General features: G+C 36.5%; 1 protein-coding gene and 1 long non-coding RNA gene across 3 annotated transcripts in view; both read right to left on the reverse strand.

Annotated features, from left to right (window-relative positions):
* The window catches only part of LOC123549133 (phenylalanine--tRNA ligase, mitochondrial-like), a 176,052-nt gene that overhangs the window by 17,009 nt on the left and 132,232 nt on the right, over window positions 1–26,811 (reverse strand). The gene's annotated exons all lie outside the window — the stretch shown is intronic.
* Window positions 22,137–22,689, reverse strand: LOC128557946 (uncharacterized). The gene is made up of 2 exons (XR_008371511.1): window positions 22,557–22,689; window positions 22,137–22,271 (listed from the first exon to the last, which is right to left on the reverse strand). It is a non-coding gene; the product is annotated as an uncharacterized LOC128557946 (long non-coding RNA).

Here is a 26,811-nt window from a genome sequence, read left to right on the forward strand (position 1 = left end):
AAGTTTTATGTTTAGGTCAGCTTTTATCCTAAACTATCAAAGCTATTCCTTTAAAACTTGCAACTCTTGTTCACCATCACAAGCTGACCCTGTACAGCAAGAAACATAACTCCATCCTGCTTTTTGCAAGATTTATGGCCCCTTTTGGACTTAGAAAATATCAGATTTCTTGGTTAAGTTTAATGTTTAGGTCAACTTTTTCTCTTAAACTATCAAAGCTATTGCTTTAAAACTTGCAAGTCTTGTTCACCATCATAAGCTGACCCTGTACAGCAAGCAACATAACTCCACCCTGCTTTTTGCAATAATTATTGCCCCTTTTGGACTTAGAAAAATCATTTTCTTGGTTGAATATTATGTTTAAGTCAACTTTTCTCATAAACTATCAAAGCTATTGCTTTAAAACTTGCAACAGTTTTTCACCATCATAAGTGGACACTGTACATCAAGAAACATAACTCTATCCTGCTTTTTGCAAGAGTGATGGCCCTTTTTAGACTTAGAAAATCATGGGTAGGACAATATTTCTATTATACAAAAAAAATCAGATGAGCGTCAGCACCCGCAAGGCGGTGCTCTTGTTTACAAATGGTTTAAGTACTAATTTACCTGACCTTGGACCCAGCCCTTTTAACAGCATGCCAAATATTAATGTGACTGAAAAGTTATTCTAAATTTAGATCCGCACAAGGCGGCAGGTCCTGACCAAATCAAACCCAGAATTTTGAAAGAGTGTGCCGAGGAATAGCACCAATCTTTATAATTTTTTCAATAAATCTCTGTCTAGTAGATTCATACCATCAGACTGGTCTAAAGCTGTTGTATCTCCAAAAAGGGTGAAAAATTTATGGCTAGTAGTTATGGGCCAGTCTCTTTAACTTGTATCACTTGTAAAATATTAGAACACATTTTTAGCCCACCATCATCATCAGATGGTGGGTTATTCAAATCAATCTGCGTCCGTGGTCCGTCAGCCTTCCGTCCGTACATTAACAATTTCTCATTATCGAATCTCCTCAGAAACTACCCTGGGAATTTTCACCAAACTTTGTCAGAATGATGTATTAGTACCCTAGTTGTGTTCCACTGAAAATCAGACTGGTTCAACAATTTTTGAGTGAGTTATGGCCCTTTGTTTATTTTTATAATTTATGTACTAGTATAGAGAAAAACTTTGAATATCTTCTTGTCCAAAACCACAGGGCCTAGGGCTTTGATATTTGGTATGTAGCATTGTTAGCGGTCCTCTACCAAGATTGTCCAAATTATTTCCATAGGGTCAAATATGGCCCTGCCCTAGGGGTCACATGGTTTATATAGACTTATATAGGGAAAAACTCTGAAAATCTTGTCCAAAACTACATGGCCTAGGGCTTTGATATTTGTAATGTAGCATCATCTAGTGGTTATCTACCAAGTTTGTTCAAATTATCCCCCTAGGGTCAAATACGGCCCCACCCCTGGGGGTCTCATGGTTTATATAGACTTATATAGGGGAAAACTTTAAAAAAACTTTTTGTCCATAACCTACAACATTCAAATTTGGACCACATGTCATGTATAGTTTTGAATGGCTAGATGAACGTTGACAGGAGTTGACCATGATCTTGACCTAGTGACCTACTTTCACATTTCTGTAGCTACAGCCTTCAAATTTGGACCACATGCATAGGTTTGTGTACTAAAATAAACTTTGACCTTGACATTGACCTAGTGACTTACTTTCACATTTTTGAAGGTACATGCTAGTTTAACAATTATTAGTCCCCTACTGGTTGAAAACCAGTTTTGGGGACTATAGGAATGCTCTTTTCCGTCATTCCGTCTTTCCGTCATTCCGTCATTCTGTCTTTCCGTCATTCTGTCATTCCGTCATTCCGTCCGTCCGCAATTTCGTGTCCGGTCCATAACTCTGTCATCCATGAAGGGATTTTAATATTACTTGGCACAAATGTTCCCCATGATGAGACGACGTGTCATGCGCAAAAACCCGGACCCCTAGCTCAAAGGTCAAGGTCACAATAGGAGGTCAAAGGTCAACAGGGCTTTTTTCCTGTCCGGTCCACAACTCTCCCATCCTTGAAGGGATTTTAGTATTACTTGGCACAAATGTTCCCCATGATGAGATGATGTGTCATGCGCAAAACCTGGACCCCTAGCTTAAAGGTCAAGGTCACAATTGGAGGTCAAAGGTCAACAAGGCTTTTTTCCTGTCCGGTCCATAACTCTCCCATCTATGAAGGGATTTTAATATTACTTGGCACAAATGTACCTCATAATAAGACGATGTGTCCTGCACAACTTTCAGACCCCTAGCTCAAAGGTCAAGGTCACACTTAGCAGTCAAATGTTAACATAGCATTAAGGGATTTTAATATCACTTAGCACAAGTGTTCCCCATGATGAGACGACGTGTCATGCGCAAATCCCGGACCCCTAGCTCAAAGGTCAAGGTCACAATTGGGGGTCAAAGATCAACAGAGTTTTTTTCCTGTCCCGTCCATAACTCTGCCATCCATGAAGGGATTTTAATATTACTTGGCACAAATGTTTCCCATGATGAGACGACGTGTCATGCGCAAACCCAGTACCCTAGCTTAAAGGTCAAGGTCACACTTTGCGATCAAAGGTCAAGAGGATTTTTTTCCTGTCCGGTCTATAACTTTGTCATGCAAAGCAGGATTTAGATATCAGTTGGCACAAATATTCCCCTGGATGAGACAACATGTCATGCGCAAGAACCAGGTCCCTAGCTCTAAGGTCAAGGTCATATTTAGAGGTCAAAGGTCAAATTCAAGAATGACTTTGTACGGAACATTTCTTCTTCATGCATAGAGGGATTTTGATGTAACTTGGACCAAATGTTCACCACCATGAGGCACCCTTGTTTTTAGAATTACGTCCCTTTATTGTTACCATAAATAGATTTTATTGTAACTTTTTTATTACTGGCGGTAGAGAAAAATCGAGACCACTTTTCTGTGGTACAGCATGCATGTTACATCCAATTTTTAGGTGTATTTTGACCTATCTCTACCTGGTAAAGAGTTTCTTGTGGACTTATATTATTATTATTTTTTATTATTTTTTTTTTTAAAGATTAATTTCCCTTTGTTGTTACCATAAATAACTTACATGATAACATTTTTATAATCAGCCAAAAAAATTCAATATAAAAACAACTGTGGGTTTTTATATATGCACATTTTAATCCAAGTGTGTTGTTATAATGTTATAACATATTGTATATGTAGTACAATATTGTTTATACATCATTGACAGATATCAGTTCATTATGTTATACTGCAGTAGAAAAAATTAGGTGCCTTCCAGTAGGGGACTTTGTATTGCATGGCAATACTTCATTCACTTGTTTTCATAATTATATGTGGCTGGAAAACACCTGCGTAGGCATTTCATGAAGATGAAAGTTTCATGTGTTATATGTGAAGTATATGATATAAGTAGTTCATTGATGCCGGTAGTCACAATTCTAAGGTCAAATTAAGGTCAAAAAATTAGGTCGAAGGTATTTAAGTGTAGTTTTCACTAATTTCACGAATATGGCATCATGTATTTGCCATTTTGATGAAATAAGTGAGCAAAAATGGTATTTAATTGAAGCCAATGTATTTAACTATGAAAATAAATCACTATATGCAATTTAGCTCATTTGCATATTAACTAATATTAATGAAAATGACAAAATCGTACAAAATTATGATAAAAATTGGCATGTACAGCTGTACAGTATTTATTGTTTTATATATAATTTTCATGATTTGAAAAACAGAAAGGTAACAAATGATATGTTGGATACTCATTTCTTGGATGGCATTGGTATACCGGTACAGACAAGTTACCTATGTATCCACGGTATAAAGCCATGTCACTCTGTGTAGCCTGGATATACAAACATGTCATCGTGGCCATATATACTGGCCATTATGGATTTCCCGGTTTTACATAATATTTTCTGGGTTAAAAAACTTGGTATACAGGCAGACCATCATTGCATACACTAGGCCAGTATTTGTGTTGAGTATGCCTGGTATATAGACAGGTCACCTGTGTGCATCCTAGGTAGGCCACCTTAAGTATCCTGGGTATACAAAAATCCTGACCATTTACTTAATGTCACCACTATGAATATCCTGGGTATAAAAACATGCCCAGGATATACCCTAGGTATAAAGGCAGGTCTATCTGGGTATCCTTGGTATACTGTCAGGTCTTCTTGGCTATAAATACAAACCACTATTGGATCCTTGGTACTGCTATTTGTAAACTTTATATACATAAAGACCACTCTGGGTGTATAGGTGTTCTTGGTTATATGTACAGAAAACTATGGGTATCCTAGGTGTACAAACAGGCCTCTCGTTGTATTCATTGTATACATATAGGCTATGTGGGCTATATATGTATGCCAATACGGATATCCTTGATATACATAAAGACCAGCAATGTATCCAAGGTAGACAGGTCACTCTGGGTAAGTAATATGGATAAACATACAGGTCGGGTTAGTGATACATACAGGTACACTTTGAGTGGCCATGGCATAAAAAGAGGCAACTGTTGGTACCTTAGGTATAGATGCAGGACATTTTGAGTATCTGGGTTATACAGACTGACAACATGTGTATCCTATTTATATAGACAGACCGTCATAAGTATACATATATGCCAGTTATGTACATACTAACTACGCTTCACAATAGCATCGATAGCGTAAAATAATGGATCTAAGTTTGCATGCATACAAAGGATACCACGGGTGACATGTATGACTGTATTCCTATAATTCCCAACGTAACATATCGTATGCAAATGTGGATTGCAAGACGAAATGTGGCAGTTAAATGTGCAAATTACGGAAGGTCGATGGTTCTACCCAGGTGCCCGCTCGTGATGAAATACTGCACGGAGTGGCACCTGGGGTATTCCTCCACCATCAAAGCTGGAAAGTCGCCATATGACCTTAATTGTGTCGGTGTGACGTTAAACCCAACCAAATAAAAAATGTGGAAATGCTACCAATCCAACCAGGTTTACATGTTTGAATGTGCATGTGAGGCTATTTATATACCAGCGTTAGAAATGTACATGGCAACCACGACAATAAAGTTGTGACATTTTTAAAACAAAGTCCTATGGTGTTGTGTATAGAGAAAAGACTATGAGCAAGATTGAACTGTGTAATCTACGTTGTGCAGTATTTGTATAACTGTTAAATACTACAGTTCGGTTAATAGGTCATACTTGCTTACACTTTTTCAAATCAAAATTTCTCTACTTACAAAAATGACCTTTTTACTGTCTGATTATGTTTTGTTTTAGCTTGAGCTCACGTTTTTCTTATACTAAAAACACTAAATTACGGAACCCAGAGTTAAGGTTACAAAACGCAATCTTTAATGTTTACAAACATGATGTTTACAAAACGAACTGTAATAATATATATTCTTAATGCATGGAATATTTACAAGCTTTACTTGGACATTTATAAAACTGATAAGATTCTTATCAATGGTTAAGAACAGATATATGTGTACTAAATGAACGTTTTAGATGCATATTTGATACATTTCAATTAATATTCATGAGTATGCAAATGAGCTGAAAAGCTCTTAATTAATATTTATGAAGAACGTTATTCCAAAATCGAAATATCTTACTATCTCAAAATATGATTTATATTTGAGAAAAGTAAATATTGTTAGTTTTTTTAATATTTGTTTTTTCATGATTAATATAACCCACCCACTTTTGCCAGTATTTACTCTTGCAAACAATAAATAATACAAACAGATATAATTATATTTATATAAAGTAATGTTTCAAATGTAATATTGCTTATTTTTGTCCATTTATGATAAATAGTGAAGATTTTATCTTTGTATTATTTGATAATAATATTTTTAACAAATTATCTGCCCATCTTTTTAAGTTTTCATGAATATTTATAAGTATGTAAATGGAAATTTTTTGATTGTTTGTAAATAAATGTACAAAGCCCTGGCTTCATTCTGATACCATTGTTGTTATTCTACACAAATAATTGACCAAGCTACAAGGTATTTTATGTGGCACACATGAAAATATGCACCGAATGACCTTTGACCTCGTTTATTTCACTATAAAGGGCATCTCAAGCGTGACTACTGGGCAAGTCTTTCTTGCAGCACTTAGTAGATAAAGTTTAACATGGTAGTCGTCCATTTTCAGAGAATGCCTACGCAAGTCAAAATTTTGAAAATTCTAGGTATACTATGCTTTAAATTTGGACCACATGCATAGGTTTGTGAACTTTGAGATTGACCTAGTGACCTGCTTTCACATTTCTGTAGCTACAGCCTTCAAATTTGAACCACATGCATAGGTTTGTGTACCATAATAAACCAAGGGGAGAACCTCTCTAATAGGGCAGAGGCCCCCCTCCCCTCCCCGTACCTAACCCTTATGGCGCTATGCGTCTCAGTTCTAGAATGGTGCCCCAGTCAAATATTTCTGGAGCCGGACCTGTATACACATACACCTACTATACATGTAAATGCTTCAATAAACATGATTCGCCGATCATCCATTACTCAACTGAGTGAGACTTGAAATTTTCATGCACAACCCGACTGACTGCGGGATAATCTCTGGATTATTATATAGGTAGATAACTCAGCCTGCTGCTCAACGTTGATTCGCAGATTATCGGGCGATCTGTCCTGCAACCAGCCAAAAGTGTTGTCTAAAATCACCTTAATACATCAACTTCAAGTACTCTGCACAATACTACATTAATATAATAATATATTTAGACATTTAAAACACATTGTCTTGGCCTTATAGATGTCATTGTCAGTTTATAACTAGATACTTGTTATTCTCATTTTCTTCATGTATGTATAATTACATCATGGAAATACAAAAGAATACAGTTATAAAGACATGCCACAAAATAACTGTATTCTTTTAAGCCACAGAATAACTGTATTCTTTTGTATTTCCATAATGGTAATTATACATGATTTGCATGAAAAGATTAAGACATACAGGAATTTAGTTACAAATTAACAGTGACATATATTAGGGTAAGACAATGTGTTTAATGTCTTAACATTTTATTGAATTAATGTAGCAATATGTACAGAAATCAGTGTTTTTAGTTAAATTTTAATCACATTTTGTTTCTACAGTGCAAGATAGTTACTCATCTATGTTCTTAAAACTATGCTGAATAAGTTTGCAGATGAAGATGTAAACACATTTATTCAGGAAGGGCCTAAATTGTCCTCCTGACAACTTGTAGTATGCTGTATATTACCTGTATTATAAGAATAATTTTCATGAAGTTTTTTGTGGGAGAAAGAAGTAGGTCGCTAGGTCGTGGTGGGTCTTTAAGTGGTAATAAGTTTTGTGATTACAAGTCGGCGATCCCACAAAGGCGATCAAACCAAGTTTGATGAAGATCCATCAAGCAGTTTAAGAAGAAGTTGTTTCAAGGTATTTCTAGTTTTAGCCCTAACAGCCCATAAAAGGGGCCAAGTGCCCCCATTTGAACAAACTTGAGAAAGGACCTTATAATGATGCTACAGACCAAGTTTGATGAAAATCCATCAAATATTAAGAAGTTGTTAAAAGGTATTTCTATTTTTAGCTCCCTAAAAGGGACCGAATGCCCCCATTTGAACAAAATTTGGAGAGGACCATATAATGATGCTACAGACCAAATCTGATGAAGATCAATCAAGCGATCATTTAAACGTATTTCTATTTTTAGCTCACCTGAGCACGAAGTGCTCAAAGGTGAGCTTTAGTGATCACCCTGTGTCCGGCGTCCGTCCGTCGTCAACAATTTGACTGTAAACACTCAAGAGGTCACATTTTTGGCCCAATCTTAATGAAACTTAGTCAGAATGTTACCCTTGATACAATTTTGGATGAGTTCGGTATTGGCTCATCTGGGGTCAAAAACTAGGTCACCAGGTCAAATCAAAGGAAAAGCTTGTTAACACTCTAGAGGTCACAATTTTGGCCCAATCTTAATGAAACTTGGTCAGAATGTTATCAATAAAATCTTGGACAAGTTTGATATTGGGTCATCTGGGATCAAAAACTAGGTCGCCAGGTCAAATCAAAGGAAAAGCTTGTTAACACTCTAGAGGTCTCAATTTTGGCCCAATCTTAATGAAACTTGGTCAGAGTGTTATCCTTAATAAAGTATTGGATGTATTTGATATTGGGTCATCTGGGGTCAAAAACTAGGTCACCAGGTCAAATCAAAGGAAAAGCTTGTTAACACTAGGGGTCACAATTTTGGCCCAATCTTAATGAAACTTGGTCAGAATGTTACCCTCAATAAAATCTTAGATGAGTTTGATATTGGGTCATCTGGTGTCAAAAACTATGTCACTGGGTCAAATCAAAGGAAAAGCTTGTTAACACTCTAGAGGTCACATTTTTGACCCAATCTTAATGAAACTTGGTCAAAATGTTACTCTCAATAAAATCTTGTTAAAACTGTAGAGGCTGCATTTATGACTATGTCTTCGTGAAACTTGGTCAGAATGTTAATCTTGATGATCTTTAGGTCCAGTTTAAATCTGGGCCAGCTGGGGTCAAAAACTAGGTCACTAGGTCAAATCAAAGGAAAAGCTTGTTAACACTCTAGAGGCCACATTTATGACTATCTTCATGAAACTTAGTCAGAATGTTAATCTTGATGATCTTTAGGTCAAGTTTGAATCTGGGTCATATAGGATCAAAAACTAGGTCACCCGGTCAAATCAAAGGAAAAGCTAGTTAACACTGTAGAGGCCACATTTATGACCATATCTTAATGAAACTTGGTCACAAAGTTAATCTTGATGATCTTTAGGTCAAATTTAAATCTGGGTCAGCTGGAGTCAAAAACTAGGTCACTAGGTCAAATCAAAGGAAAACTTGTTAACACTCTAGAGGCCACAATTATGACTGTATCTTCATGAAAGTTAGTCAGAATGTTAAACTTGATGATCTTTAGGTCAGGTTCGAATCTGGGTCATGTCTGGTCAAAAACTAGGTCACCCGGTCAAATCAAAGGAAAAGCTTGTCAATACTAGAGGCCACATTTATGACTGTATCTTCATGAAACTTAGTCAGAATGTTAAACTTGATGATCTTCAGGTCAAGTTCGAATCTGGGTCATGTTGGGTCAAAAACTAGGTTACTAGGTCAAATCAAAGGAAAAGCTAGTTAACACTTTAGAGGCCACATTTATGACCATATCTTAATGAAACTTGGTCAGAATGTTAATCTTGATGATCTTTAGGTCAATAGGTCAGGTGAGCGATACAGGGCCTTCATGGCCCTCTTGTTACTGAATGGATCTGATTCAAACTTAAACAATTGTTTAACATTACTACCCTTATCATATGACACAAGGTGCATAACTCTGGGACCAATTTTTCATTAATTATTCCCCGTTTTTGCTTAGAATTTTAGGTTAAAGTTTTGATGCACCTTCACTCTGTCTCTGTTATTACTGAATGGATTTGATTCAAACTTAAAATAGTTGTTGAACATCATCACCCACACCATATGACACAAGGTGCATAACTCTGGCACCAATATTTAATGAATTATGCCCCTTTTTGCTTAGGATATACTTATATAGTGTTTTGATACATTTTATCTTTACCTCTCTTATTACTTTAAGTTGATTTTTTTTGACATAGACTCAGGCTATTGTGTAATATCTTCATCCACAATTGGTGTCATTAAACAGTGACAGCTCTAGTTTCCTCAGATGTGCCCAGTTTCACTATCCAGCATCGAAATAGTCGAGCGCGTTGTCTTCTGTGACAGCTCTTGTTTTACTCCTGGTTTCATTTCTTTTCACATTTTCATCCTTTCTGTATTCACTGTCACTTCTTTTTTGAGACTATCAAAGACTAAGTTAACACTCTAGAGGTCACAAATTTGGTCCAATCTTAATGAAACTTGGTCAGAATGTTACCCTCAATCAAATCTTGGACGAGTTCAATATTGGGTCATCTGGGGTTAAAAACTAGGTCACCTGGTCAAATCAAAGGAAAAGTTTGTTAACACTAGAGGTCACAATTTTGGCCCTATCTTAATGAAACTTGGTCAGAATGTTACCCTCAATAAAATTTTAGATGAGTTTGATATTGGGTCATCTGGTGTCAAAAACTATGTCACTGGGTCAGATCAAAGGAAAAGCTTGTTAACACTCTAGAGGTCACAATGAAACTTGGTCAGAATGTTACCCTCAATAAAATCTTAGATGAGTTTGATATTGGGTCATCTGGTGTCAAAAACTATGTCACTGGGTCAAATCAAAGGAAAAGCTTGTTAACACTCTAGAGGTCACAATTTTGACCCAATCTTAATGAAACGTGGTCAAAATGTTACTCTCAGTAAAATCTTGGACAAGTTTGATACTGGGTCATCTGGGGTTAAAAACTAGGTCACCAAGCCAATTCAAAGGAAAAGCTTGTTAACACTCTAGAGGTCACAATTTTAGCCCAATCTTAATGAAACTTGGTCAGAATGTTACCCTTAATCAAATCTTGCACAAGTTCGATATTGGTTCATCTGGGCTCAAAACTAGGTGACCAGGTCAAATCAAAGGAAAAGCATGTTAACACTGTAGAGGCCATATTATGACTGTATCTTCATGAAACTTGGTCAGAATGTTAATCATGATGATCTTAAAGTCCAGTTTGAATCTGGGTCATGTAGGGTCGAAAACTAAGTCACCAGGTCATATCAAAGGAAAAGCTTGTTAACACTCTAGAGGACACATTTATGACCATGTCTTAATGTAACTTGGTCAGAATGTTAATCTTGATGATCTATAGGTCAGGTTCAAATCTGGATCAGGTGGAGTCAGAAACTAGGTCACCGGGTCAATTCAAAGGAAAAGCTTGTTAACTCTCTAGAGGCCACATTTATGACTGTATTTTATTAAACTTAGTCAGAATGTTAATCTTGGTGATCTTTAGGTCAAGTTTTGAATAAACTTTATAGAGGACTATATAATGATGCTAAAGACTAAGTCTGATGAAGATCCATCAATCGGTGCATGGTAAGAAATCGTTTAAATGTATTTCTATTTTAGCTCTAGTGGCCCCTAAAAGGGGCCAAGTGCCCCCATTTGAAAAAATTTGGGAGAAAACTTTAGAATAATGCTACAGACCATGTTTGATGAAGAACAATCAAGCGGTTCATGAAAAGAAGTTGTTTCAATGTTTTTCTATTTTTAGCTCTAGCGGCCCCTAAAAGGGGCAAATTGCCCCCATTTGAATAAATTTGGGAGAAGACTTTAGAATAATGCTACAGACCAAGTTTGATGAAGATCCATAAAGTGGTTCATGAGAAGATATCGTTTAAAAGGTTTTTCTATTTTTAGCTCTAGCGGCCCCTAAAAGGGGCCAAATGCCCCCATTTGAACAAATTTGATAGAGGACCTCACAAGGATGCTACAGACCAAATTTGGTGTTATTCTGACCAGTAGTTTCAGAGGAGGTGTTTAAGTAACAAGAGCTGTCCATAAGACGGCGTGCTCGACTTTTCTCAGTGCTTGACCATGCAACTAATTTTTGCCAGTAAAAACTTCATAAAACTTCAACAAAAAAAATTCCAAGTTTCAAGTCAATAGCTTTGATAGTAACAGAGGTATCTGATGTTATCAAAAACTAACCAAAACATTCCAAGTTAAAAAGGGGCATAACTCTGTCAAAATTCAATTCAGAGTTATGGGGGTTGTTTCTCCTGGTGTAGACTTAGATAGTTAACAAGTGAATAAAGTACTGCCATGCAATACAAAGTCCCCTAAGCTGGAAGGCACCTAATTTTCTCTACTGCAGTATAACATAATGAACTGATATCTGTCAATAATATATAAACAATATTGTACTATATATACAATATGTTATAACAAAACACTTGGATTAAAGTTTGTATATATAAAAACCTATAGTTGTTTTCATATAGCATTTTTTTGGCTGATTATCAAAAAGGTATCATATAAGTTATTTCTAGTAAAAAAACCCTCCAAAACAAGCTTGTCACTAATGGTGACAAATGCCCCCACAGCGCCTTGACCTTTGACCTGGTGACATTGACCTTTGACCCTAAAGTCAATAGGGATCGTGTACTCAATAAGTACTATCAGCATGTGAAGTTTGAACTGGGTGCAGTGGTTCGCGAGTAAAGTGCCTTCATGCAAAAAGTTAACGTTGTGACAAACTAACGGATGGACAGTTGAAAACTAATATGCCTCCCTTTTGGGCATAAAAACCTATATAAGTCCACAGAAAACTCTTTACCAAGTAGAGATAGGTCTAAATACACCTAAAAATTGGATGTAACATGCATGTCGTACCACAGAAAACTGGTCTCAATTTTATAGTAATAACAAAGAGACATAATTCTAAAAACAAGAGTGCCTCATGGTGATGAACATTTGTGCCAAGTTACAGCAAAATCCCTCCATGCATAAAGAAGAAATGCTCCGGACAAAGTCATTCTTGAATTTGGCATTTGACCTCCAAGTGTGACCTTCACCTTAGACCTAGGGACCTGGTTCTTGTGCACAACAATCGGTCTCATGGTAGTGAACATTTATGCCAAGTTACATCAAAATCACTCCCTGCATGAAGAAGAAGTGTTCCAGACAAAGCCATTCTTGTATCTGACCTTTGGCCTCTATGTGTGACCTTGACCTTCAACCTAGGGACCAGGTTCTTGCGCATCACACTCTGTCTCATAGTGGTGAACATTTGTGCCAAGTAATATTCAAATCCTGTTTTGCATGACAAAGTTATACACTGGACAGGAAAAATGTCCCATTGACCTTTGATCTCCAAGTGTGACCTTGACCTCTAAGCTAGGGAATGGCCATAGCAGACACAACGGGTCGTTGGGGTCAGGTAATCAACGCTTTGGATAGCAACCAGATCATGATGAATCTTATAAACAAGAGGACCATGATGGTCCTGAATCGCTCACCTCTTCCCACATGACCCAGTTTTGAGTATGACGTCGTTTTTTCTTTTATTTGACATAGTGACCTAGTTTTTGAGCTCATGTGACCCAGTTTTGAACTTGACCTAGATATTATCAAGATAAAAATTCTGACCAATTTTCATGATAATCCATTGAAAAATATGGTCTCTAGAGAGGTCACAAGGTTTTTCTATTATTTGACCTATTGACCTAGTTTTCGAAGGTACATGACCCTGTTTTGAACTTTAACTAGATATCATCAAGGTGAACATTCTCACTAATTTTCATGAAGATCTCATGAAAAATATGGCCCCTAGAGAAGTCACAAGGTTTTTCTATTTTTATACCTACTGGCCTAGTTTTTGACCACACGTGACCCAGTTTCGAAACTGACCTAGATATCATCAAGGTGAACATTCAGATCAATTTTCATGAAGATCCATTGAAAAATATGGCCTCTAGAGAGGTCAAAAGATTTTTCTAATTTTAGACCTACTGACCAAGTTTTTGACCGCAGTTGACCCAGTTTCAAATTTGAACGAGATATCATCAAGATGAACATTCAGACCAACTTTCATACAGATCCCATGAAAAGTATGGCCTCTAGAGAGGTCACAAGGTTTTTTTATTATTTTACCTACTGACCTAGTTTTTGAAGGCACTTGACCCAGTTTCGAACTTGACCTAGATATCATCAAGGTGAACATTCTGACCAATTTTCATGAAGATCCATTCAAGGGTATGGCCTCTAGAGAGGTCACAAGGTTTTTCTATTTCAAGACCTACTGACCTAGTTTTTGATCACAGTGGACCCAGATACAAACTTGACCAATATATCATCAAGATAAACATTCAGACCAACTTTCATACAGATCCCATGAAAAATATGGCCTCTAGAGAGGTCACAACGTTTTTTCATTATTTGACCTACTGACCTACTTTTTGAAGGCACATGACCCACTTTCGAACTTGACCTAGATATCATCAAGATGAACATTCTGACCAATTTTTATGGAGATCCATTCACAAGTATGGCCTCTAGAGAGGCCACAAGATTTTTCTATTTTTAGACCTACTGACCTAGTTTTTAACAGCACATGACCCTGTTTCGAACTTGATCTAGATATTATCAAGATGAACATTCAGACCAATTTTCATACAGATCCCATGAAAAATATGGCTTTAAGAGAGGTCACAAGGTTTTTCTATTATTTGACCTACTGACCTAGTTTTTGATGGCACTAGACCCACTTTCGAACTTGACCTAGATATCACCAAGATGAACATTCAGACCAACTTCCATACAGATCCCATGAAAAATATGGCCTCTAGAGAGGTCACAAGGTTTTTCTATTATTTGACCTACTGACCTAGTTTTTGAAGGCACGTGACCCACTTTCAAACTTGACCTAGATATCATCAAGGTGATTATTCTGACCAATTTTCATGATGATCTCATGAAATATTTGGCCTCTAGAGAGGTCACAAGGTTTTTTTATTTTTAGACCTACTGACCTAGTTTTTGACCGCATGTGACCCAGTTTCAAACTTGACCTAGATATTATCAAGATGAACATTCAGACCAACTTTCATACAGATCCCATGAAAAATATGGTCTTTAGAGAGGTCACAAGGTTTTTCTATTACTTGACCTACTGACCTAGTTTTTGACGGCACATGACCCAGTTTCGAACTTGACCTAGATATCATCAAGGTGAACGTTCTGACCAATTTTCATGAAGATCTTTGAAATATATGGCCTCTAGAGAGGTCACAAGGTTTTTCTATTTTTAGACCTACTGACCTAGTTTTTGATGGCACGTGACCCAGTTTCAAACTTGACCTAGATATCATCAAGGTGAACATTCTGACCAATTTTCATGAAGATCTTGTGAAATATATGGCCTCTAGAGAGGTCACAAGGTTTTTCTATTTTTAGACCTACTGACCTAGTTTTTGATGGCACGTGACTCAGTTTCGAACTTGACCTAGATATCATCAAGATGAACATTCTGACCAACTTTCATAAAGATCCCACGAAAAATGTGACCTCTAGAGTGGTCACAAGCAAAGTTTACGGACGGACGGACGCACGCACGGACGACGGACGCTGCGTGATCACAAAAGCTCACCTCGTCACTATGTGACAGGTGAGCTAAAAAGCGATAACCTAGAATCTATATGCCTTAAATCCGGTCGACGGAGGTTTATGGAGTGTAGCATATCTGTTACACTGGAAGTACGGCTGTAGTCTGTCTTGATCCAACAGGTGGTTCTCCTTTGGACGCTTTCAATTTGGTCAATTTGAGTTTGGATGTGGGGCGACCATACCTCGGAGGCATATCAGAGCTGGGGTCGGACTAGAGTCTGGTAAGCAATGGTCTTAATGGGTTGGGATTTGACCTTTATGTTTCTTCGTAAGAACCCTAGGGTTTGGTTAGCTTTCTTAGTTGACCTGTTTATGTGATTGTCCCATGATAGGTCATTTGAGATATCCACGCCTAGGTATTTAGCTGAGCTGACCGATTCAAGTTGGACTCCATGCAGGTAATACTGGGTAGGGATAGGATATTTCCTTCTAGTGGTGTGGATCACTTGACACTTGGAGGGGTTGAACTCCATATCCCACTCCAACTCCCACTTTTCTAGAAGTTTTGGAGAGTGACGAGATTGGTCTGCAGATGATAGAGTTAGATATATTGCCGTGTCATCTGCAAACAGACAGACTTTGGAACTGACGTTTTGTGGGAGGTCATTTATGTAAGCTAGGAAGAGCATGGGACCAAGTACAGACCCCTGTGGGACACCTGATGATACTGGGATGGCATCAGAGGTAGTGCCATTTAGGACTACTGATTGAATCCTATTACCTTAAAGAAGCCTTTGACCAATCTTAGTGTGTTACCTCTGACTCCGTATTCATGCATTTTTAGAAGGACTTTCTCATTGCTAACCTTGTCGAAAGCCTTACTAAAATCTAGTAGTATCTACTTGTTTCTTATTGTAGACTGAAGTGATCAGATCATTTACTAACATAACTGAGTAACGCATGACCTTTTTTCCCTAAATCCATGGTCATACAGAATACCGTGGTTGGTGAAGTGCTTAACAATAGATGAGGAAACAATGTGTTCAAGAACTTTGCATAGGACACATGTTGAAATTGGCCTATAATTTACTGGATTTGACCTATCACCTTTTTTAACAAGAGGGTCATGATGACCCTGGATCGCTCACCAGAGTAATATGAGCTACATGTTTCAAATGTCAAACTGATGATTTTTAGAATTTTTGGGAAGATTTTCTGATGTATAATCAAGTAACCCCTGGGACGGGGCCAAGTTTACCCCGGGGGTCATGAATGGAATAAAGTTTGTAGAAGTCTACTAGGCAATGTAACATAATTATCAAATATCTAAGATCTAGGCCTTCTGGTTTATTTTTAGCAAATTTATGAAGATTTCCCTATATACAATCAAGTAACCCCTGGGGCTGGGTAAATTTGACCCTGGGGGGTCCAGATTTGATTTTTTTTGTAGAAGTCTACTAGGCAATGCTACACATCAAATATCTAAGATCTAGGCCTTCTGGTTTATTTTTAGCAAATTTTTAAAGATTTTCCTATGTAAAATCAAGTGACCCCATGGGGCGGGGTCAATTTGACCCCGGGAGTCATGATTTGAAAATTTTTTGTAGAAGTCTACTAGGCAATGCTACATGTTAAATATCTAAGATCTAGGCCTTTTGGTTTATTTTAAGAAAAATTTTGAAGATTTTCCTGTGTAAAATCACGTGACCCCTGGGTCGGGGTCAATTTTGACCCCGGGGGTCATGATTTGAACAAATTTTGTAGAGGTCCATTAGGCAAAGCTACATGTCAAATATCTAAGCTGTAGGCCTTCTGGTTTATTTTTAGAAAAATTTGAAGATTTTTCTATGTACAATCAAGTAACCCCATTGGGCGAGGGGTCAATTTGATCCCGGAGGTCATGATTTGAACAAATTTTGTAGAAGTCTACTAGGCAATGCTACATGTTAAATATCTAAGACATAGGCCTTCTGGTTTATTTTTAGAAAATTTTTGAAGATTTTCCTATGTAAAATCAAGTGACCTCTGGGGTGGGGTCAATTTTGACCCTGGGGGTCATGATTTGAACAAATTTTGTAGAGGTCCACTAGGCAATGCTACACGTGAAATATCTAAGCTCTAGGCCTTCTGTTTATTTTTAGAAATTTTTTGAAGATTTTCCTATGTAAAATCAAGTGACCCCTGGGGCAGGGTCAATTTTGACCCCGGGGTCATGATTTGAACAACTTTAGTAGAGGTCCTCTAGGCAATGCTACATGTCAAATATCTAAGCTCTAGGGCTTCTGGTTTTTGAGAAGAAGATTTTTTAAGATTTTCCTATGTAAAATCAAGTGACCCCTAGGGCGGGGTCAATTTTGACCCCGGGGTCATGATTTGAACAAATTTGGTAGAGGTCCACTAGGCAATGCTTCACACCAAATATCTAAGCTCTAGGGCTTCTGCTTTTTGAGAAGAAGATTTTTAAAGTTTTTCCTTTCTGTTGCCATGGCAACCAGAGTTCTGCATGGAATTCAATTCTTTGAACAATTTTAAAGAAGACCATCCAAGGAACATCCCTGTGAAGTTTCATCAAAATTGGCCTGTTGGTTTAGGAGGAGATGTTGTTTAAAGGAAAGTGTGGACGGACGGACGGACGGATGACGGACGCCGGACAGTGAGTGATCACAATAGCTCACCCCGAGCACTTTGTGCTCAGGTGAGCTAAAAATGGGGGTAACATATGCGGATTTCCACTGGGATGGAAGTGATCCTTCCTCCAGGGATTGCTGGAGTATGACCTTGAGGATGGGGGATAGTTCAACAGAGAGTGTTTTAAGTATTATGGGCTTGATTTTGTCAGGACCACTTGCCTTATGGGGGTTCAGGTTGCTGAGAAGTTTCTCAGTACCATTTGTGCCTATCCTAATATCTTGCTTAGTAGGGGCTGATTTACCATCTGGAGTTAGTTTCATTTTGCTGAGCAAGGTAAGGTTTAGTGGTGATTTGGGGCTAAAAACAGACTGAAACTGTTTGTTCAGTACTGTTGCCTTAGCTTGATCATCCTGATGGAGTTTATTTTCATACTTAAGGGGACGGATTATAAGAGGAAGATTCTTGTCTCGAGTGTTTAATGAGCGAGTTCAGTTTCTTAGTATTTGGTTTATTTGGGAGTGAGGCATCAGTGTTGTTCAAGTTTAGGATGTGCTCAAGATACTGGCTATGAGCCTCTTTGACCTTTTTCCGCACTAGATGCTTTAAGTCTAGAAATTTCTTTCGATCAGAAGATGAGCTAGCTAGTTTTCTTAACCTTTTTAAAAGCTCTGTTCCTCCTTCTGATTAGTTTCTTAATGTCCTGATTGACCCATGGAAGGTGATCTCTTATAGTTGACTGTTTGGATGGAATCCATTTTTCTGTAAGGTTGTTTAGGGTATTTGAGAAATTTTCCCATAACTCTTCTGTTTTTAGTGCAGACATTCTGAGGAAGGTGAACAGCTAATGTAGTGGGTTTTCAATGGTTAAAATTTGGGGTCAAGTTTTAAATCTTCCTGGATTTTTTGAAAGTGGGTTTATTTTGTTCTATGGACCTTCTACTTCAAAAAAAGTATCATCCTCAAATTTTCAGGTCAGTATTTTGGTGGCCATCTTGAATTCAAAATGGCCGCCATAGAATTCAGTGATATAACCAAAGAGAACTATATATCTTTGTCAATTTTAGGTATATAGGAATCAAAACAGTATCAAAATGTTTCTAAAGCATTGCCCTTCCCTTTTCAATTACATTATTTAAATTAACTAATTTGCATATTTATGAATATTAATGATTATGTAAAAAATATGACCAAATTTCGCAAAAAATGGACTTATATTAAAGTTATACAAATTATTTCTTGGTACATTGTAGTCAGTGAAGAAGTCAAATTGTCAAATGAAAGGTAAGACAATGTTCTTTTAATTGTTTATCTGTTTATGGGCATATTTAGCAGATACAAGGCTTTAGTTTAATCATAAGTGGGTGGGGTAAGAAATTGACCCCTGAACACGAAAATCCATTGTGTCAACTTAACTTGGTCAATATAAGGTATATAAGAACCCAACGAGTATTCATTTTCAAAGGGAGACAACTGTTCCTGATTATTTTAAGTACAAATGGCATTCATTTTCAAAGGGAAACAACTTTTTCCGATTATTTTAAGTAATCTTTGAGAAAAAGTTGTCTCCCTTTGAAAATGAATGCCATTTGTAAAGAAAAAAAGATAAACAATTGCTGAAAACTATGTTCCACCTTGTTACGTGAAATTTCACCACTCGCACGCTATTTCAAATGCATCAAAACAAACATGTGTAACAGTTCTTTGAAAATGGTGAGTTTTTAAAGGCGTTTAACTGTCCGGAAGTGGAGCCCCTTTAGGCAGCCCTTTTCCGGAATTCAATGTTTATATCAGTACACTGACAATTGTTTCGTAAAGTAATATACATGTTTTAAATTATAACACTGCAGCTTTGGAACATGATAAATACATTATCAAAGTAAAGCATATAGACAGCAAGCTCAAAAGGTAAAAATAAAGAAAAGTAGTGCAGCAAGGCCTGCAAAACAATGCTGGTTTGTTTAAAACGGTAGGCTGGCAAAAATACTCACACTTATATCCCAACCATATTCCGATGTTATAGAACAGTATACATAAAATTAAGCCCTGACAGCTGAATGTCTTTTTCGCGCAAGGATATCTAAAGGCATGTTATATGAAACACAAAAATGATGTGGTAAATAATTATACAAGAGGACCATGATGGTCCTGAATCGCTCACCTCTTCCCACATGATCCAGTTTTGAGTATGACGTCGTTTTTTCTATTATTTGACATAGTGACCTAGTTTTTGAGCTCATGTGACCCAGTTTTGAACTTGACCTAGATATTATCAAGATAAAAATTCTGACCAATTTTCATGAAGATCCATTGAAAAATATGGTCTCTAGAGAGGTCACAAGCTTTTTCTATTATTTGACCTATTGACCTAGTTTTTTAAGGCATGTGACCCAGTTTCAAAAACTTGACCTAGATATCATCAAGGTGAACATTCTGACCAATTTTCATGAAGATCCATTCAAGGGTATGGCCTCTAGAGAGGTCACAAGGTTTTTCTATTTCAAGACCTACTGACCTAGTTTTTGATCGCAGTTGACCCAGTTTCAAACTTGACCTAGATATCATCAAGATAAACATTCAGACCAACTTTCATACAGATCCCATGAAAAATATGGCCTCTAGAGAGGTCACAACGTTTTTTCATTATTTGACCTTCTGACCTACTTTTTGAAGGCATGTGACCCACTTTCGAACTTGACCTAGACATCATCAAGATGAACATTCTGACCAATTTTTATGGAGAGCCATTCACAAGTATGGCCTCTAGACAGGTCACAAGGTTTTTCTATTTTTAGACCTACTGACCTAGTTTTTGACCGCACATGACCCTGTTTCGAACTTGACCTAGATATCATCAAGATGAACATTCAGACCAACTTTCATGAAGATCCATTGAAAAATATGGCCTCTAGAGAGGTCACAAGGTTTTTCTATTATTTGACCTACTGACCTAGTTTTTGACCGCACGTGACCCACTTTCGAACTTGACCTAGATATCATCAAGATGAACATTCAGACCAACTTTCATACAGATCCCATGGAAAATATGGCCTCTAGAGAGGTCACAAGGTTTTTCTATTATTTGACCTACTGACCTAGTTTTTGATGGCACGTGACCCACTTTCGAACTTGACCTAGATATCATCAAGGTGAACATTCTGATCAATTTTCATGAAGATTTCATGAAATATATGGCCTCTAGAGAGGTCACAAGGTTTTTCTATTTTTAGACCTACTGACCTAGTTTTTGACCGCACGTGACCCAGTTTCGAACTTGACCTAGATATCATCAAGGTGAACATTCAGACCAACTTTCATACAGATCCCATGAAAAATATGGCCTTTAGAGAGGTCACAAGGTTTTGCTATTATTTGACCTACTGACCTAGTTTTTGACGGCACGTGACCCAGTTTCGAACTCGACCTAGATATCATCAAGGTGAACGTTCTGACCAATTTTCATGAAGATCTTTTGAAATATAAGGCCTCTAGAAAGGTCACAAGGTTTTTCTATTTTTACACCTACTGACCTAGTTTTTGACCGCACGTAACCCAGTTTCGAACTTGACCTAGACATCATCAAGATGAACATTCAGACCAACTTTCATACAGATCCCATGAAAAATATGGCCTTTAGAGAGGTCACAAGGTTTTTCTATTATTTGACCTACTGACCTAGTTTTTGATGGCACGTGACCCAGTTTCGAACTTGACCTAGATATCATCAAGATGAACGTTCTGACCAGTTTTCATGAAGATCTTTTGAAATATATGGCCTCTAGAGAGGTCACAAGGTTTTTCTATTTTTAGACCTACTGACCTAGTTTTTGACGGCACGTGACCCTGTTTCGAACTTGACCTAGATATCATCAAGGTGAACATTCTGACCAACTTTCATAAAGATCCCATGAAAAATGTGACCTCTAGAGTGGTCACAAGCAAAAGTTTACGGACGGACGACGGACGACGGACACCGCGCGATCACAAAAGCTCACCTTGTCACTTTGTGACAGGTGAGCTAATAAAAAAGCCTCTGTTCCTTTAACATTCTGGAGTTTATTTTCGCTTAAGCAGATGCTAGGGTGCAAGGGGTATTTCATTTTCCTTTCTAAACCTGTCATGAAAAAACTCTGTCAAACCAAGTCTTCTATTACTTTGATTAGTTGATTTCAATACTTTCAAGGGATCTTCCCAGTAGACATTTGACGTCGGTTAGACGTCGTATAGACGTAGGACCCCGACGTCGGATTAACGTTGGATTTTGGTTGGATTTGCAAACTGTTTAGACGTCGGATCCCAACGTTAGCTAGACGTCGCAATCCGACTGTTTTCCAACCAAATCTAACCACTTTCCAACCAAAATCTGACCAAATTTTCAACAGAATTTGCAATCAAACAAGTAATCAACACATGTATTTTATCATCTTTATTTCACATGATAGCGACATAAGTCTAATATCATAAATCCAAAACAGGTAATCCAGTAATTGAAACTTTCAAGTTTAGTCATGTCTGCATGATTCTTCAACTCCGCTAAAATTCCCATCTGAAATGTATAAAATTTGACAGTTTCATCATTTTATAATATTTGAAAACTTATACAAGTATGCTAGAGCTATTACTAAAGAACATAATTGCTACGTGCAAAAAAAGTCATGTTATATTTTAAATTCTAAAAGAAATCTCTATAACCTCATAAAATGTAAGTTTTATGTTAAACGCAATTGATTTTTAAAGTAATACACATAATGCATCAATCTTTGAAAGCCTACGTAGCATTAAAAAGAATAACTATTAAACTAAGTACAACTTTCAAAAATCTGCTACTCACGTTGTGGATCCCTTTGTGTAAAGTATTTATAAACTTGCTCTATCTTATCCCACAAATATCAAATTACCGGAAGACTTGTGTAAACCGATGCAGGCTTATCTCGCGAAGGCATGACTAATAAACAACATGTGTAGAAGAAGATCCTTAGATGAATTTAGAATAATTTATACATGTGTATAGAATGCATTTTTTTCTGAACAGTTTTAAATTGGTAAAAAAAAAATCTGTTTCCGAAAATAGACAATCTCATGCGATTTTGTAACATAATTAATGATAATGTTTGATGTGCGAATGAACTATTATCTATAAGCGCATGTTCAGGCATAACTATCTCAAAATTACACCAGTTAATTTCATAAATGAAAACATTTAAACAGACTTTCTATCCAACCTAATTCCAACGTCTCCTAGACGTCTAAGTCTGACGTCTATTAGACATCGTGGTTATGACGTTGGTTAGACGTTGGATTCAGGTCGCCGACGTCGCGACCAAAATCCAACGTCTAACCAACGTCGGTACGACGTCAGGTGTTTACTGGGTTAGAGCTTTTAACAAACCATTTACGTAAGATACGACGAATCAGGAAAGCAGAAATATATCAAAGCAGCTTAAAACCAGTTTATGAACGACCTATCATGGCGTTGCTCACCTTTTATTGTTAGACACGATAAAAGAGGAAAGTGAAGCATCCAGCTGACAAAAGGCTGAACACCAAATATGTGCGCAGCATCTCCAAATAAGCGGGTCAGATAAAACATTTTATTATTTTATCAAATACATTTGGGAAATTTTACATTGAATTATTTTGATATAAATAACTACTGTTTTGATACACCTTGCAACAGAAGTGTTTTCAATTGCTAATTAACTTAAAACATACACACACATCTAAATTACGATAGTGACATATCGTAGAATATTCTCGCAGTTGATAATAGTGGCCGATAGTTATGCAAAATAACATATTGATAGTGTTCATTTAATTCTTGAAAGTCGCTCTTGCAAAAATGTATTGACAATTATATAAAGGTACAGGAAAAGGTATTTATTTAACGTCGCATATAACCGACAGACAACATAACCTATAAAGCTACTGTGCGGCAAACCAGGTATCTAAAACTAGATACTTACTTGGGCTGATATATTTCAAAATTTTGTATGGGCAACATCCCCATTTAAATAGAGAAAAAATCGAGTAAATATGTGAACTGAAATGATTTTTGATATAGAGATATGTCAATCACATGCGATGCAGTATTGTAGTCTTTGCATTGTTAGTTTCATTTAATAACTGCACCTCCCCGGCATAAAAATATCAGTTATTTGGGCAACAACGGATTGTCCGTATTTAAAAACATCATGAAGAATGCATTATTGTTAATAAAGTAACCACACCTGACCCTGTATAATGTTTTCTAATTCATTCGAAAAAGTCTGTGACAAGCTAGGTAGAGATAGTTCTCACAAAATATTAAATACCTCTCCAAGAACTGCATTCCCTAACCGGACATAAATGTTGTTCAAAAAAGGAGAGGGATTTACAAACTGCCTCACAGGTTCTCATGGAAAAAGGCTTAACTTAAATTAAATGTACAAAAAGTGTGTTTAATTAATTTTTAAAAACAGTTCCTTTCTCATTCATTGGATTATTTGGTAAGTAGGTATAAAGAGCAAAGAAATCATATGAAACTACCGAATTGGATTGGATTTTAATTTTTCTAGATTTTGCAAGACTTTATACTGATTAAGAATGTTTTTAGCAGAATTAGCCTAAATTTAGTCACAATACCTGTTCACGTGGTGTAAAATAGCAGTTCGACGTGAAATTATATGATTAGATAAATTAAAGTGGGACATGTATAAGAGGTTATATTATCTATATAGCGAGCTTAATATGATTGTACACGCAATTAAGAATCTAAGATCATCTTGCTGATCATATCTGCGAACTTTAAAAATACATACTTTAGGGATGTGATGAGTGACCAAATCCTGTTCGTTGGAAGGACTCAAGTTGTAGGCTTTAGTACTATAAATTTCCTTTATTTTAATCGAACATACTGCATCATTAAACAAATATTTGCTCACTTAATATCGTTATTTAGTCATTTTTGTACTTTCTTGAAATTTTTTTTTAATTTTAAGCATAATAAATTCCATCTTCTATGTCATAAAAATGTTTTATCTGCTAGAATGAATAGAATGAACATTACCTTCAGTAAATATAGTTTTCAAGGACGTTGTCACCTGTAATTATTCACAGTCATACATTTTCTGCCTTTCTTATTTTCTCTTTAGCCGCCATATTAATGATGTCATAACTTTTTCTAGTCGCATGTCCAGAAAGAGATACATGGGAAATAACAATAAATTACTTCAATCTACAATGTGGCATAGATCTCTACATTTTTTAATATTTTTCTCACGGTGGCCCATATCCTCACAAATCGCCATGTACTATAATAATTTGGTAACTCATGTTATTGTAATAATTTGGTAACATATTATTTTCACGGACATTACATGATGCAGTAGTATGTACATTGTAATTGTCCTAGAAAATATGCTTTCAAACAAAGGTAATGAATCCTGCATAGAATAACACAGTTATGACGCTAGTTGTAAAATTTTATTTTAAAACAAAAACTCATATTTGTGTAACATAGATTTTTGTATCAAAAATGGTGGCAATTTTGTTTTTCAAGATGGCCACCATAAAAGTGACATGAAAATTTGAGGATGATACTTTTCTTTTTTATGATCATAAAAACCCAGTTTCAGAAAATCCAGGAGGATTTAAAACTAATTCACCATTCACAACCCACTAATGACTCTGCAATAGATATACCTTTAAAATATTCTTTTACTTTGTGGCTCAAATAACTTGTACAATATGAATTATAAACAGGATATGTTTTTGTTTCATTGTAAGATTGAAATAAATACAGTGTTAAAGTGTATGTTCTGTTCTGTTCAACCAGATGCAATCCCCTACCAAAGAAAAGGGCCTGCCGTGTACTCTTGCTGCGTATATGTGGCGTACTTGTCGCTTACATGATGTGTACTAAATTCTTGGACTTGAAATAGTACGCAGGATATACACCGCATATACACCAGTAGTACGTTTGTAGTACACTTTTGACATGCAAATGAGCTCTGCTGCGTACTACCTGCCGCATACATGATGCGAATATATAGTACGCAGGAAGTACACCGGAGAAATTTAGTACGTGGGAAGTACACCGGAGAAATAGTACACAGCATGTACGTGGCACATACACTTTTCACATGCAAATAGGCTCTCCGGTGTACATGCTGTGAACAAGGTGCAATGTATTCTTTTCTGGTATTTTTGCATCGATATTCTTTACACATTCAGTCAGTATAACTTTGTGCAAAGACACTTAGGCAATGGAATGCAATGTATTTTAAGTAAAGTAATGAACTTAAGTTTTTAAGCCAAATTAAAATGTAAAAGAAAAAAATGTTTATTGATTACTATAATTGAAAGAGAATTAAGTTGAATTACTAATTAATATAGAATAAGTTTTGTTACGGCAAGTTTGTTACATTTAAAATTAAAACCTAAATTATAATACATACATATATATATATATAATATTCCCTTTATATATACTGGTATGTAAGTTGTCTTGATCAAGTTGCTAAGTTATGAAAAGAACAATTATAATTCAAATACAAAAGTCAAACACAGCCAAGTATGAAGTAAATAATTAATTATACTACATGAATATTTTAACTTCAGTTAAAATACAAAAAGTAAATTCAACTTACAAAACTTTGGTACTGTATGTTAATCCTTTATTTTAGTATATTTTACTCTAAGAGACTGCATGTTGTCATTTTAGCTCCAATTTTCAAATAGACAGGAAGTTGTTATTGGGCATGCTCCAAAGAGATCACATGATTGTCTAATCTATAACCAGAGTTGCTAGAAAATTCTGTTTTCTTGCTGTGTATATGAAGTGTACTTCTGTTTTCTTGCTGTGTATATGAAGTGTACTTCTGAAAATTTCAATCACTGTGTCGCGTACATGTTGTGTACTACTGTCTCCTGCCTACATGCTGTGTACTCTGTGAAATAGTACGCAGCATGTACGCAGCATGCAGTGTATGTAAAACGTACTTCTCTGGCGTACTACTGAGTTCGCAGCATGTACGCAGCAAGTACACATTATGTACGCCTCTGCTTGCTTCTGTAAAGGATATCTTAAAACTATAAACATTGAATGC

The sequence above is a fragment of the Mercenaria mercenaria genome, chromosome 6, assembly GCF_021730395.1.
Source record: "Mercenaria mercenaria strain notata chromosome 6, MADL_Memer_1, whole genome shotgun sequence".
In the NCBI taxonomy this organism is placed as follows: domain Eukaryota; kingdom Metazoa; phylum Mollusca; class Bivalvia; order Venerida; family Veneridae; genus Mercenaria; species Mercenaria mercenaria.